General features: G+C 41.1%; 1 non-coding gene across 1 annotated transcript; it reads left to right on the plus strand.

Annotated features, from left to right (window-relative positions):
• The first annotated feature begins 7,749 nt into the window (after window positions 1–7,749).
• LOC120097993 (small nucleolar RNA SNORA17) lies at window positions 7,750–7,880 on the plus strand. The gene has a single exon (XR_015642076.1). It is a non-coding gene; the product is annotated as a small nucleolar RNA SNORA17 (small nucleolar RNA).
• Window positions 7,881–13,304: the final 5,424 nt, after the last annotated feature.

A 13,304-nucleotide genomic window follows, 5' to 3' on the forward strand; every position in this document is an offset into this window, starting at 1 on the left:
AGAGTGATAAGAAATCTCAATATTGTGACAGCTAAAGGTATTGCATATGTTTTTATTTGCCATTTGTTCTGCTTTTGAGAAATATTAAGTTCATTCACCCATTTTTGGAGAATATTAGCTTTTGGTGATTAATTTCTGGATTATTTTTATATTCTGGATACTATTACCCTGTTGGTTAAATAGTTAGAAGATATTTCACCCATTCTATCGGCTATAGTTTCACTCTTGAAATAGTTTCCTTTACTGTCCACCAGCTATTTATTTTGAAATAATTCCATATGTCGATTCTTGCTATTTCTTGAGCTGCTTGATTCCTTCAGCAGGTCAATGTCTGCATCTCCCTAGTCTTGAAGTGTTTTCTTCTAGTGGCTTCAGAGTTCTGGGCTTTACATTATGGTCTCTGGGCTGTTTTTAGCTTCAAGGTGAGGAATAGGGATCAAGTTTCATTGTTTGATATGGGGATACTTTCTTTTTCCATTGGTTTAAGAGACTTGTCTTTTCTCTGATGCATGTTTTTGTCACATTTGAATATCATGTGTCTGTGGCTGGGTAAGTTTATTTCTGAGCCATCTATTTTTAACATTGGCTGATGTGTCTTTTTGTGGCAGTACCACATTCCTCCCCCCCTCTCTGTCTCTCTCTGTCTCTCTCTGTCTCTCTCTGTCTCTCTCTGTCTCTCTCTCTCTCTCTCTCTCTGTCTCTCTCTGTCTCTCTCTCTCTCTCTCTAGTATGATAATTTATTAGGGGAAGTAAGGAAGCATTATTATGACATTTTCAGTCATTTTAAAAAATTCTTTATTTTTTTTTATAGTCCAGTCTTTATCTCCCTCCCAGTCTACCCTCTGACTGTTCCTCATCTCAGACCTCCTCCTCTTACCCCTGGCTTCAAGAGGATGCCCCTATACCCTGACTCCTATCCCACCACACCTCTCTACTCCCTGGAGCCTCAAGTCTCTCAAGGGTTAGGTGCATCTTCTCTCACTGAGGCCAGAAGAGCAGTCCTCTGCTGTATATGTGTCAGAGGCCTCCTATCAGCTGGTGTGTGCTGCCCTGCTGGTGGCTCAGTGTCTGAGAGATCTCGGGGATCCAGGTTAATTGAGTCTGCTGGTCTTCCTATGGGGCCATCCTCCTCCTCCACTTCTTCCAGCTTTTCCCTAACTCAGCCACAGGGGTCCCCAGCTTGGGTATTAAAACTATATCTGACTCTTTCAGCTGCTTGTTAGGCCTCTCGGAGGACAGTCATGCTACGCTCCTACTTGTAAGCACACCATAGCAGCAGTAATAGTGTCAGGCCTTGAGGCCTCCCCTTGAGGTGGATCCCAATTTGGGCCTGTCACTGGTCCTCTTTTCCCCCAATCTCTTCTCCATTTCTGTCCCTGAAGTTCTTTTAGATGGGAAAATTCTGGGCCAGTTTTTGACTGTGGGACAGCAATCCCATTCTTTCACTTGATGCCCTGTCTTTCTGCTTGAGGTGGACTCTACAAGTTCCCTTTCGCTTAGTCCCTGGAGGCCTTTGAGTCCTGAGAGTCTCTCACCTCCCAGGTCTCTGGTACATTCTAGAGAGCACACCCACCTACCTCCTATCTCCAAGGCTGCCTGTTTCCACTCTTGTGCTGGCCCTCAGGACTTCAGTCCTGTTTCCCCCAATACCTGGTTCTGTTACCCTTTTTCCCTCTCTGTCCCCTTTCCCACTCTGGTATCTCCCCCTGCCCCCTGTGATTGCTTTCTTCTCCCTCCCAAGTGGAACTAAGACATCTCACTTGTGTCCTTCGACTTGTTAACCTTCATGAGTTCTGTGGATGGTATTGTGGGTATTCTGTACCTTTTTTTTTTCTAATATCCACTTATTAGTGAGTACATACCATGCAAGTCCTTTTGGGTCTGAGTTACCTCATTCAGGGTGATATTTTCCATCTATTTGCCTGCAAAACTCAGGATGTCCTCCTTCTTAATAGCTGAGTAGTAGTCCATTGGGTAAATGAACCACATTTTCTGTATCCATTCTTCCGTTGTGGGACATTTGGGTTGTTTCCAGCTTCTGTTCTGGTGATAGTGGAACACCTGGTCCTGTGGCATGGTAGGGCATCTTTTGGGTATATAACCAAGAGTTGTGTAGCTGGGTGTTCAGGTAGATCTATTTCCAATTTTCTGAGGAACCTCCAGATTGATTTCCAGAGTGGTTGCACCAGTCTGCAATCCCACCAACAATGCAATAGTGTTCCTTTTTCTCCACACCCTCATCAACATGTGCTGTCACCTGAGTTTTTGATCTTAGCATTCTGATGGGTATAAGGTGGAATCTCATGGTTGTTTTGGTTTGCATTTCCTGGATCACTGAAGACTTTGAACATTTCTTTAAGTGCTTCTCATCTATTCGAGATTGCTCTGTCGTGAATTCTCTGTTTAGTTCTATACACCATTTTTAGATTGGATTGTTTGTTTTTTTGGTGGTTAGCCACATTTCTTTGAACATTTTAAGCACATTTCATTTGTTTAATTTTAAAATTATTCTTACTTTGCCTCTATAATATAAATTGAAATCCGGTGTTTTGATAATTTCAGCTTCACTGTTTTCGTTCAACTATTGACTATCTAACATCTTTTGTGTTTTTGCATAAATTTTAGGACTGCTTTGTGTATATATTTGTGTGTGTGTGTGTGTGTTTGTGTGTGTGTGTGTGTGTGTGTGTGTGTGTGTGTGTCTCACAGGGTTTCATTGAGTATATAGATCACTTTAGACAACAGAGTCATTTTCACAAAATTGATTCTGCTGATCTTTTCCCATCGCTCAATGTACTCTCCAAGACCTTTGATGCTTTACAATGTTCATTGTAGGGATTCTGCATTTTGGGTTTTGTTGTTGTTGTTTCTAGGCTTTGTAAATGAGATTATTTCCATATATTTTCTCTTGTAGGTTAATTTTTTAGTATATAGAAAAGTAATAAATTATATAATATCTTCATTTATTCTTTGAGAAATTTATGTGTACAGCATATTTTAATAAAATTCCTGGAGCTTCCTTCCCATAATGCCCTTCTCCAAAATTAATGTCACTTTTAAAAAACCCAATGAGTCCAGTTAGTCCTGTCCATATATGTAAGATATAGGTCTGTATAGATATAAGTACATACACTATGTTCAGGTACAGGTATAGAGCAGTATATATCTGCAGGAGCATGGGAAATCAACCAAGGGTCACATTCCTGAAGAAAAATGACTCTCTCTCTCTTAGTAGACATTACCTTTCAATAACTTTCCAGATAAGGATGGGTTTTTGTGTGCCCATCCCTCATCTATACTAGAATGTTGACTGTCTTGTCCTTGTGCAGATCTTATGCAGGTAGCCACATATTCAGTGAAGTCATGAGTGCAGTAGCCTTGCCATGTCCAGAAGACACTGATCTCCCAAAACTTTGGCTCTCACAAACTTTCTTTTTTTTTTCCATCTTTATTAACTTGAGTATTTCTTATTTACATTTCGATTCTTATTCCCCTTCCTCGTTTCACCGCTAACATCCCCCTAACCCCTCCCCTTCTGTATGGGTGTTCCCATCCCTATCCTCCCACCATTACCACCTTTCCCAAAACAATCACATTCACTGGGAGTTCAGTCTTGGCTTCCCCTTCCACTGGTGATCTTACTAGGATATTCATTACTACCTCTGAGGTTGGAGTCCAGGGTCAGTCCATGTATAGCCTTTGGGTAGTGACTTAGTCCCTGGAAGCTCTGGTTGCTTGGCATTGTTGTTCATATGGAGTCTCGAGCCCCTTCAAGCTCTTCCAGTCCTTTCTCTGATTCCTTCAACAGGGGTACCAATCTCAGTTCAGTGATTTGCTGCTGGCATTCGCCTATGTATTTGCTGTATTCTGGATGTGTCTCTCAGGAGCGATCTACATTCGGCTCCTGTCGGCCTGCTATTCTTTGCTTCATCCATCTTGTCTCATTGGGTGGCTGTATATGTATGGGTGACATGTAGGGCAGGCTCTGAATGGGTATGCCTTCTGCCTCCGTTTTAAATTTGCCTCCCTATTCCCTCCCAAGGGTATTCTTGTTCCTCTTTTAAAGAAGGAGTGAAGCATTCACATTTTGGTCAGCCTTCTTGAGTTTCATATGTTCTGTGCATGTAGGGTAATTCAAGCATATGGGCTAATCTCCACTTATCAATGAGTGCATGCCATGTGTGTTTTTCTGTGATTGGGTTAGCTCACTCAGGATGATATTTCCCCTGCAGTCTAGACACTGCCCAGATCTGAAGGGACCCGATCAAAGGCCTCCTGTACCCAAATCCCGTGGGAGGGAGAGCTAAACCTTCAGAGGGGCAGACATGTCTGGGAAGATGGAAGAGACTACACTCTGCCCACATTTCTGACTCCAAAGGAAAACACCTAATGCCATCTGGGACCCAGGCCCACCGACCCCTGGGAAAAGGCAGCACAGGCCCTCCAGGTAGCCGCACTCACTGAGAGCTCAAAAGAGCCCCCCAGGGGCCACTTCAGCTGCAGGACCACAGTTAAGACCAACTTTTCTGCTTCAAGTGACCAGCCTGGTGGACTCAGGACACAGACCCACAGAAACAGTTAAAGACCGGTAGACAGGAAAGACTACATGTTCGAAAGCAGAACACTCTGTTCCCATAACTGGCTGAAAGAAAACAGGAAAACAGGTCTATAGCACTCCTGACACACAGGCCTATAGGATGATCTAGTCACTGTCAAAAATAGCAGAGCAAGATAACACCAGAGACAACCTGATGGTGAGGGGCAAGCACAGGAACCCAAGCAACAGAAACCAAGACTACATGGCATCATTGGAGCCCAATTCTCCCACCAAAGCAAACACTGAATATTCAAACACACCAGAAAAGCAAGATCTAGATTTAAAATCACATTTGATCATGATGATGGAGAACTTAAAGAAAGACATAAAGAACTCCCCTAGAGAAATGCAGGAAAACATAAATAAACAAGTAGAAGCCTATAGAGAGGAATCACAAAAATCCCTGAAAGAATTCCAGGAAAACAGTCAAACAGGTGAAGGAATTAAAAATGGAAATAGAAGCAATAAAGAAAGCACAAAGGGAGACAACCCTGGACATAGAAAACCAAAGGAAGAGCAAGGAGACATAGATACAAGCATCACCAACAGAATACAAGAGATAGAAAAGAGAATCTCAGGAGCAGAAGATTCCATAGAAATCATCGACACAACTGTTAAAGATAAAGTAAAATGGAAAAAGCTACTGGTCCAAAATATACAGGAAATCCAGGACTCAATGAGAAGATCAAACCTAAGGATAATAGGTATAGAAGAGAGTGAAGACTCCCAGCTCAAAGGACCAGTAAATATCTTCAAAAAAAAATCATAGAAGAAAACTTCCCTAACCTAAAGAAAGAGATGCCCATAAACATACAAGAAGCCTACAGAACTCCAAATAGATTGGACCAGAAAAGAAACTCCTCCCGTCACATAATAGTCAAAACACCAAATGCACAAAACAAAGAAAGAATATGAAAAGCAGTAAGGGAAAAGGGTCAAGTAACAAATAAAGGCAGACCTATCAGAATCACATCAGACTTCTCACCAAAGACTATGAAAGCCAGAAGATCCTGGACAGATGTCATACAGCCCCTAAGAGAACACACATGACAACCCAGGTTTCTGTATCGAGCCAAACTCTCAATTAACATAGATGGAGAAACCAAGATATTCCATGACAAAACCAAATTTATACAATATCTTTCTACAAATCCAGCCCTACAAAGGATAGTAAATGGTAAAGCCCAACATAAGGAGGCAAGCTACACCCTAGAAAAAGCAAGAAACTAATTCTCTTGGCAACAAAACAAAGAGAAGAAAATCACACAAACATAATCTCACATCCAAATATGAATATAACAGGAAGCAATAATCACGATTCCTTAATGTCTCTCAACATCAATGGCCTCAACTCCCCAATAAAATGACATAGATTAACAAACTGGATACTCAATGAGGACCCTGCATTCTGCTGCCTACAGGAAACACACCTCAGAGACAAAGACAGACACTACCTCAGAGGGAAAGGCTGGAAAACAACTTTCCAAGCAAATGTTTTGAAGAGGGAAGCTGGAGTAGCCATTCTAATATCGAATAAAATCAATTTTCAACGAAAAGTCATCAAAAAAGATAAAGAAGGACACTTCATACTCATCAAAGGGGAAATCCACCAAGATGAACTCTCAATCCTAAATATCTATGTTCCAGATACAAGGGCACTTACATACATAAAAGAAACCTTACTAGAGCTCAAAGCACACATTGTACCTGACACAATAATAGTAGGAGACTTCAACACCCCACTCCCATCAATGGACAGATCATGGTAACAGAAATTAAACAGAGACATAGACAGACTAAGAGAAGTCATGAACCAAATGGACTTAACAGGTATTTATAGAATATTCTACCCTAAAAGAAAAGGATATACCTTCTTCTCGCCACTTCATGGTACTTTCTTCAAAATTGACCATATAATTGGTCATAAAACAGGCCTCAATAGATACAGAAAGATAGAAATATTCCCATGCGTTCTATCAGACCACCATGGGCTAAAGCTGGTCTTCAACAAAAATGAGGGAAGAATCCCCACATATACATGGAAGTTGAACAATGCTCTACTCAATGATAACCTGGTCAAAGAAGAAATAAAGAAAGAAATTAAAGACTTCTTAGAATTTAATGAAAATGAAGGTACAACATACCCACACTTATGGGACACAATGAAAGCCGTGCTAAGAGGAAAACTCATAGCTCCAAGTGCCTGCAGAAAGAAACAGGAGAAAGCATATATCAGCAGCTTGACAGAACACCTAAAAGCTCTAGAACAAAAGAAGCAAATCCACCCAGGAGGAGTAGAAGGCAGGAAATAATCAAACTCAGAGCTGAAATCAACCAAGTAGAAACAAAAAGGACCATACAAAGAATCAACATAACCAAAAGTTGGTTCCTTGAGAAAATCAATAAGATAGATAAACCCTTAGCCAGACTCATGAGAGGACACAGAGAGTGTGTCCAAATTAGCAAAATCAGAAATGAAAAGGGAGACATAACTACAGATCAGAGGAAATTCAAAAAATGAACAGATCCTACTACAAAAGCCTATATTCAACAAAACTTGAAAATCTGCAGGAAATGTCCAATTTCCTAGACAGATACCAGGTACCGAAGTTAAATCAGGAACAGATAAACCATTTAAACAACCCCATAACTCCTAAGGAAATAGAAGCAGTCATTAAAGGTCTCCCAACCAAAAAGAGCCCAGGTCCAGACGGGTTCAGTGCAGAATTCTATCAGACCTTCATAGGAGACCTCATACCAATACTATCCAAACTATTCCACAAAATTGAAACAGATGGAGCACTACCGAATTCCTTCTATGAAGCCACAATTACTCTTTTACCTAAACCACACAAAGACCCAACAAAGAAAGAGAACTTCACACCAATTTCCCTTATGACTATCGACACAAAAATACTCAATAAAATTCAGCAAACCGAATCCAAGAGCGCATCAAAAAAATCATTCACCGTAATCAAGTAGGCTTCATCCCAGGCATGCAGGGATGGTTTCATATACGGAAAACCGTCAATGTAATCCATTATATAAACAAACTGAAAGAACAAATCTACATCATTAGATGGTGAGAAAGCATTTGACAAAATTCAACAGCTTTTCATGATAAAAGTCCTGGAAAGAATAGGAATTCAAGGCTCATACCTAAACACAGTAAAAGCCATATACAGCAAACCAGTTGCATCAGTAGGTGGCGGAAAAGCGAAAGGCTATGTTTACACTTAGTGTTTTGTCCTTCGAACATCTGAATGATTAGTAGCCTAACATTTCCTGAAAAAAGTAAGCCTGAGATCACCACCAGTCTGGTGCCAGGGTACCCAGACCATGAGTTAGCCTGAGATGACCACCAGTCTTGTGCAGTGCAGGCTCAGATGGACTCCCAAGCCGAATTCTAAAAAATCTTACCTGGGACCTTGAGATCCCTGTAGGTGTGAGCCTGAGACAGATACATGGGATCACTCAGGCAAGCTGGGTGAGAAGCTAGCCCAAGAGGACCACCAGACCTGCACCATAGGGCCCATACAAAAGCTAGCCTGAGATGACCACCACCCTGTCACACAGGCCTGGGGTGGCAGAACATACCCAAGTACTCAGTCCAAACTGATCAGATTCAGCTTGGAGAGGGGTTTCTGAGGAAGAGGTGCTTGAGAGGTAAAAGAATGGCTTGAAGTTGATCATTGGTACAAACTGACAACTCTGTTTTCTGCACAAGCTGGCTCTCCAGATAGCTGTATCGATAGCTTAGTTCTTTCAGACCAAAGCCTAGTCTTTTAATTGCATACCAGTTCAGTTGTTTACCCAGATTTCCTTTTGATTATCCCTCAAATTAGTATTTTATGGCATTTGCACTTATTCTTAAGAAGAGCCAGCAACTACATTTTTAAACATACCAAATAACTCAAAGATCTTCCTGTCTTTGTAAACAAAACGAATTTATCTGCGTAGGATTCCATCCTGAGATTACCATTTCCACCATGCCTGGACCTAAACTCACTTTGTCCAAGGTTGACCTTGAACTCAAGAATCTGCCTGCCTTTGTAAGCACAGACAATAAACTAGCTGGGTGGGATCTCACAATGAGATCACTTTTTCCACACACCTGGACCTAAATTTGCTTTGTCCCAGCCTGACCTTGAAATCAGAAATCTGTCTACCTTTGTATCTTTCTGACAACCTGGCTCATTAGTGAAACTGTCTTTGTTCTTTCATGTCTATCAAGTTCCCCATACAATTCATATTGTACCCTTATATTTTGCGTAGTTGAGAAATTATACATTCTTGAACCCATATTTTCAGAGTTCTTTCCCACAGCCATAAGGGCTATCCTGAAGATTACAGAGTTAACCATTTTGCTAGAGAATACATTCTTACCTCCCAGATTCATGCTGTTTGTAATTATCACAGAGTCATTAACCTTAAGAGGGAAAGCATTTCCCAAAGGAGGAACATAAAAATATATACATTATCATACAAATAGGCCCCATGCCCACAGCAACTGTCAGCACTTATGGAAGGAAGCTCATGCCCTGATGCTTCTGCTCCAGGGGTGGGAACTGTGTTATGCTGTCCTTTCTGCAGTGGGCATGCAGAACTTGGAAACCAAGATGATCCCTGCCTGGTATTATAATGCATGAGCAGAGAATAGAACCATGAGACCAGGGGACCACTCCTGAAACAACCCCAGAAACTCCGAGACCCAGTGAGCCACTAAGAGCAACAAAGAAATGGTGAAGAAATGGGAGAGAGAGAGAGAGAGAGAGAGAGAGAGAGAGAGAGAGAGAGAAACAGAAGAATGTGGACAAAACAAAGAGAGGCTTACCTGGAGACTTGAAGGTAGTGAGGAACAGCCTGATATGAGTAATGCCACCTGGGACCATAATGAAGTCCTGGCCTGTGCTACCACTAGGGACCATTTAGAAGTCTGGCTCTGCAGCAGAAGGACTCTGTTACCATCAAAGCCAAGGCAGACATCCCTGGTCTGGGCTGCCGTCCAGGGACATATTGATGTCTGAGGGTTGTGCCGAATTGGCCACATCCTTCATCTGTGCTTTCTTGGAGAGATGACCCTGGGAGCATGAGATCAGGAAAGTTAACCTGCCCCAAGCCAATGGCAATATTCAGGAGGTGCTGGTGAGGTGTCCCGAAGGATACGAACATGAGAGAGATGACCCTATCACTATCTCCCTTAAGGTGGTTTGGAAAAGAGAGAGATAACCTCTGTCTTAGTTAAGGTTTTACTGCTGTGAACATATATCATGATTAAAGCAACTCTTAAAGAACAATATTTAATTGGGGATGGCTTACAGGTTCAGAAGATTAGTCCTTTATTGTCAAGGCAAGAACATGGCAGCATCCAGGCAGGCATGGTGCAGGAGGACCTGAGAGTTCTATGTTTTTATCTGAAGGTTGCTAGTAGAATACTAACTTCCAGGTAGCTAGAATGAGAGTCTTATAACCCACACTTACAGTGGCATACCTACTCCAACAGGGACACACCTTCTAATCCTGCCATTCATTGGGTTGAACATATACAAACCATCACACCCTCCTCCCCTCTTTCCCATCACCAATTACACCAGGTGTGGGACCTGGCCCTGAGATCATGAAAGCAGTCCATGCCCCTCACCTACTGCAGCATTTGGACAGCAGGGTCTGCACCTTGCCCAGGCAGCACATTAGTTCTGGCTCTGGATGCGGAAGTTGCAGGGGAGCCAGCCCTGAGGAAATGAATGCAGGAGAGTTGGGCCCTGCTTCTTGTCAGCATGGGTAAGAGCAAAGTGCCTCTTGCTCTCCTTTGTCTCTTACCATGTATGACAGGTAGGAGAACTGACTGTGAGGATGTGAAAGTGGGAAAATTGACTATGTCCCTCATCAGCTGCAACATGTAAAAGAGTATGCTTTTCATCTCACCTGGGCAGCAGGGTAGAGCTGACCCTGGTTACAGGGATCACTGGTGAGCCATCCCATAGTGTAAAAGAGCAGGAGAATCTTTGGGATGACCAGCTCTCAGGTCTAGATCCAAGGCTTTGAATTGGATCTCCCCCACATCTCCCCCATCTACATCCTCCCCAACATCTATATCCATCAATGTAGTTCATGAAAGGGGCCAGTCCGACAGAAACCAAACTACAGGATCTCTGACACAGGGCCATAATAGAATATCTGAGAGGAGTCCCAGTGAAGTTCCAGCATTGATAGAACAGCAGAATCCAGAGGCCTTGTACCAGACCAATTGAATCATTGCAATGAACATTTGCAAGCAAATGAGAGTAGACAAAGGGGTATATTGTGGGATACATTGTGACACACTACAGCTTCCATGATGAGATTCTTTTTTTCTTTCTTTGAGGAAAGGCTGCAAGAGTGGAATGTGGGTTTGAGGATAGAGAGAGATGAGACATTCACAAAGAACCAATAAAAGATTTCTTTAAAAAATAAAGATTTCCAAAAATTAAATGAAAGCAATGCTAAGAAATACAGTAAAGTAAAAGACAAACAAGAGGGAAAGGAGAAAGAAGGGGAAGAGTATGGGGAAGAGGAGGAAAGAAGAAGAAGAAGGAGAAGGAGGAGGAGGAGAAGGAGGAGGAGGAGGAGAACAACAACAAGAGCAAGAAGAAGAACAAGAAGACTGGAGAAGAAGAGGAAGGAGGAGGAAGAAGAGAAAGAAGAAGGAGGAGGAGGAGAAGAAGGAGAAGAAGAAGAAGAAGAAGAAGAAGAAGAAGAAGAAGAAGAAGAAGAAGAAGAAGAAGAAGAAGAAGAAGAAGAAGAAGAAGAAGAAGGCGGCAGCTGGAGAAACCTTTTTTTTTTCAGATCCTCTAATACTGAATGAATATTGGAATCTACCAGATCTGAGAGGATTACTTAGTAATGCAATTTTCTTAACAAAACAAATCCATATGTGATAAACAAATGAGAAAAACATTGCCATGATAAAATCAAGCCAAAGAAATTCATGACACTAAAACAGCTCTATAGAGAGCACTTAAAGGGATCTTTTAGACTGAAGAGAAATGTAAACATATGGAGGAGTAAACCACTACTGAGTATTAAGAAAGTACTGAGTGTCATTACTAGACACTACAAATTCAACAAAATGGCAGGAATTGACACATATTTTTCAATATTGATTTTGAAAACTATCAGACTAAATTCTCCAATCGAAAGATAGTAGACTACCTTAGAAAACAACAAAGGGCTCCATCCATTAGTTTCTTCTAAGAAATACATGAAGAATTAAAGGCAAATGAACCTTAATGTGAAAAAGATGGAAAAAAGTACTCCAAGTAAAGGGAACTAGAAAGCAAGCTGGGGGAGCTGTTCTAATAGCTGTTAAAATAGACTTTAAAACAGAAAATTCAGAAGAGATAACATAGATTAATTCAAATGCAACACTAGTGACTGATGTGTGATGTCAATAGCTTACTTTAACGAAAACATAGGTCCTCCCAACCAAAAAGTAAAACAAAATGAAACAAAACAGATAAAAATCTGAATTAAATGGCATCGTGGATCACATGTATCTCAGAGACATCTATGGAACGTTCCATCTAAACACTGCAGAGTACAAAATTATCTCAATAGTCCATCAAAATTTCCTTAAAACACATCATGTAATAGGATACAAAGCAAGTCTTAACAAAGATGGAGCAATTGAAGTAATTTATTGAATTCTATCAGACTACGGGGAATAAAGCTACAGCAATGCATGACATACACAAACTCACAAAGACTGAACAACACACTATTTAATAATGGATGAGCCATTGAAGGAAATTAAAAAGATTTAAAAAATTTCAGGGTGGTTTGGAGAGTTGGCTCAGCAGTTAAGAGACTGCTCTTCCGGAGGTCCTGAGTTCAATTCCCAGCAACCACATGGTGGCTCACAGCCATCTGTAATGGGATCTGATGCCCTCTTCATAAAATAAATAAATCCTAAAAAATAAAAATGAAAAAACAAATGTAATGCATTGCATAAATGGACTCAAAGAGAAAAAGAAGTTCCACCATTGTCTCTGTAGGTGTAGAAAAGCCTTTTAACAAAATCCAACCTTCCTTCATGATAAAATCCTGAAAAAAAGAGAAACTGTGGAGAGAATGTAGCTAGGCATAGAGACTGTGTATGACAAGCCTACAGCCAATGTTGTATTAAGTAAGGAAATCTGAAGACATTTCCAGTCAAGTCAGAGTAAAGCAAAGATGGCCACTCTCTCCACTATTTGGTCAGTATACTGCTTAAGTTGTGACTAGAGCCATTGAACAGAAGAAGAAAATAAAAGAGATACAAATAAGAAACAGGAGTCACAGTGTCTTTATTTATACATGATAATTTTTTTGTACTCATAAGTCCCTAAAGACTCCAGTAGAAAATCTTTAAACCTGACAAAACATGTACACTAGCTGCAAACATGCTGAGAAAGTTGAAGTGGAAACCTATAGAATTTTTGGAAAGTCTGTTGTGTCTGATGTTTTGCTGGGGCAGACACATGAAGGAATGTTTTCCTGAAGTGGCCACAGATGAAGGGATGTTTTGCTAAAGCAAGCATGAAAAGACTCACAATGAAGGATTGATTCTTCACTAACAACACATATGTATTGGTTCACCTTACATTACATAGCTGAGCTCCATATTTTGTTACTCCATAGAGAGAAATGCACCAAAAAAACTTCCGGTGGTGTCCTAACAGCTTTTTGC

Source organism: Rattus norvegicus, chromosome 17 (assembly GCF_021556685.1).
Source record: "Rattus norvegicus strain SHRSP/BbbUtx chromosome 17, alternate assembly SHRSP_T2T, whole genome shotgun sequence".
NCBI classification, from domain to species: domain Eukaryota; kingdom Metazoa; phylum Chordata; class Mammalia; order Rodentia; family Muridae; genus Rattus; species Rattus norvegicus.